Genomic DNA, 3,415 nt, shown 5'->3' on the forward strand with positions numbered 1-3,415 from the left:
CTGCAATGTAGATATCAAATTCACGATATAGTGTAAAAAGCATGAATTTCAGATCAGATGAGGAAGGGTCGGACTTCAGATCACCACAGATCTGAATCAAATGCGACCTAATTGTTGAGATTGTTACAAGATATTATTATCCGTGCATGAGTATTTTACAAATAAAATTTTGTGAATTTAAATTGAATTTTGGTCTATGTCTTGAGAACAAATTAAGGCGGAAAATTTACAGCGAATGATTTATGGAACTACCGCGAGAAGCATGACATTAACAAATAGTCAATAACTACAAAAACACCATAAAAAATAGTCATCGATAAACATATATAGACCAATTGCCAAAAATGGTAAGAAGTATGTGAAAAAGAAAATCTTTTAAATAAATTTTGAGTCAAACTTTTAATATTGTTGTGCAGATCTTAATCTGAAGCTGAAGCTTGGCATAAGCCTCTACACATACCAAAAGGTAAATTATTTTAAAACCTTTTGTTGTATTGAATATGCTAAAGTCTTACCTTAAACTAGAGACAAACTATGAAAATGAGAAAAAATATATTTTTATTAGTTATAATAATATTTCTGCAGCCTAATCGCTTCTCCAAACCAAAATCTCATTTGTAAATTTCAATAGAGGAAATTTTTTATGAATCAAGTTAATGGAGTTTGAATCTAGATAATCAAAACCATCTTTAATAAACCATGATGGAGAAAAGCAAGATAAAATCATCACACATATAAGAAATTTAACATTGAATTAGATAATCATCCTTAGAAAAGTGAGAAAGCTCTTTGAAATTTATGAAAGATGTTAAAATGAATTTGAATAACAACCATGGGAAAATAAATCTTTTGCAATTGGGACTTGGTAGAAAGACCACTACATAAAAAGATTATGGTCTAAATTAGATCTGCTGAAAAAATGAGGATTGCTTTGCTCAAAAGTCAAAGCTAGCTCTATTTATCTGGAAAAATATGAAGTACATGTTAATGAAACCATTGTTTTTATGGTCAAATTACAAATTAAAAAGAATTATTAACCATTGCAGTTGAACCTGTTACCAACTTGACGTTAATTTACAATTTCCAAATGAAGACCTAAAATATGAAGTTTATGTAGAACAAGCACTTGGTTTCATAAACTAATGAAAAAAGGAAAAGGTGTACAAGCTAAATAGAGCGTGTTATATAGTCTAAATCAAGCATCATAATGAACCAAGATATCAAATGCATGGTGATTGTTATTCAACTTATAAAATAATGACTTCATTTGAATTTATATCTACTTTACAGGTGGCAAAAAACTTTTGAGATATAGTGACTTTTTTGTCAAGCACTACAAACACAAAGACAAGACATTTTAAATACAATGGTTATAGTTAACTCTCTGAAAATCTTATTGCAACAATTAAAAGATACATAATGAGGTTCATTTTAAGTATTAGGAAGCAATTTGAAGGGAACATGATATTTCCATTCATCATATGGATGCTTCACATTTTATTAGAATGTCATGTTCTCGTCATCAACAATATGCTATTACAGTGTGACATCATTATTAAGTAGGTATTTTTATTGTTACTATTGATTGTCAACTACTAGAATTAATTAGTAGATTTAATAAGAATTCCCTAGAATTACTTTTCTTGAGCTCATTACTCGACCCCAGAAATGAATATAGGTTGTTTGATGAAGAAGATTTGTATACTCTTGTAGATAAGTTCTATCATGAAGATTTTTGTGAGTAGGATTTTATTGTAGTAAGATATGAATTGATGCATTATGAGTTTGATATCTTTTGTCATTCAACTTTTCAAAATTTGAGATGTATGTTAATCAATGATGTTATAAACTGATAAAAGCAAAATATACCCTTCAACATGCAAGTTGATTTGTCATATTTTAACACTTCTTATATCTAAAGCAATTATAGAACATGCATTTTCTACTATGAAACTTATAATGACAAGATTGTGTAACAAAACAGAGGATGAGTTCTTTGCATATTACCTATTTTTATGTATTAGGAAATAAATAGCCCAAAAGTTTGGCTCAGATGCTATTACTAATACTTTTTTATAAAAGGAAAACTCATGAAACACAATTGAAATAGCAAAATAGGTGAAGTATATTATCAACTTGCCTTAATTTTTTCATGTTAATTTATGTTTGAATTTTTCTTAGCTTGAATAACTAATGCAGTTTTTTATATGAATTGTTAACATGCATCTCCAATCCATTCCTCTGTTTCCAGTAAAGACAGACGACTGCATTGACATGAACTGTTTGAATGACACCGTTGTTGCTTTCTCCTTAGGTAGTGCGGTGATGTCGCTTGTAGGAGATGCATGGCTCCTCTGATCACTGACCATCGACTGAACTAAAGAGGTGAGAGTTTGCAAAGTTGTCAGTAATATAGTCTGCTTATTAACAGGTAGAGTCTGCCTCGGTGGGGTTTGGACACCCACACTAGTATGGGTGTATTGTTGTCCTGACATACTATTATCCAATGGGGTATGTACATCAAAATGAGCCGAACTTAGCTCTCTTTGTGCATCTGTAGCCGGCTCAGCTTTCTTCTTACCCTTACATTGGTATTCCATATGTACAAACGAAAACGTTCATTCTCATTACAAAGTCTGAGACAACTTTTACAAGTCTCATTTGCAAAGATGCATAACAATCATCAAGACATCAATCCATCACATACGTATATATCATAGTAAAATCAAAACTTCAATAGAAGCTAGCTCAAATAGCGCGTACCTAGGCAACACGACTTCACAAATAGGCTCTAACTCACATCCATAGTGGGGTTTTGCCATAGCTCTGATACCAAAATTGTCACACCCCAACCTTTTGATCCTCAAACAATTTTTTTTTTCAACATAAAGCATTGATGTGCGACTACACAACAATTAAAAAAGAAGGGAGCTATGTCATTCGAAACAATGGGGCAAACTTTCATCTATATAACAATTTCAATTTGTACAAAATCACATCTATGTGTATGACAATAATGTCCCAAACCATATAATTGATGCCTAACAAAAAGCCAAAACCTCCCCAGTAGGATGTGAGTTCAACCATCTGATCAACTTGTTGCTCCTGGTGCACCAAAACCTGAAAAATAAAACAATAGAAGACTTAGCCTTCGTAGTAAGACAATAAGCCAAGAAAATCCCTAACCCTCTTAGGTAGAGCTCAAATATGAGTTAATCACAATTATAAAAACAAATCATCATCATGTTGTGATGGGGCATAGTCACATGACTTGGCAAGAAGACCCCTCACAAAGACCACGACATGTAAAGGCCACTCAATGGCCACGATAACACAACTCCAATTCATATGCAAGGCATACATAAACATATAATTCACATGCACATCATTGACATACATTTCATTCATATTCTTT

Source organism: Nymphaea colorata, chromosome 9 (genome assembly GCF_008831285.2).
Source record: "Nymphaea colorata isolate Beijing-Zhang1983 chromosome 9, ASM883128v2, whole genome shotgun sequence".
In the NCBI taxonomy this organism is placed as follows: domain Eukaryota; kingdom Viridiplantae; phylum Streptophyta; class Magnoliopsida; order Nymphaeales; family Nymphaeaceae; genus Nymphaea; species Nymphaea colorata.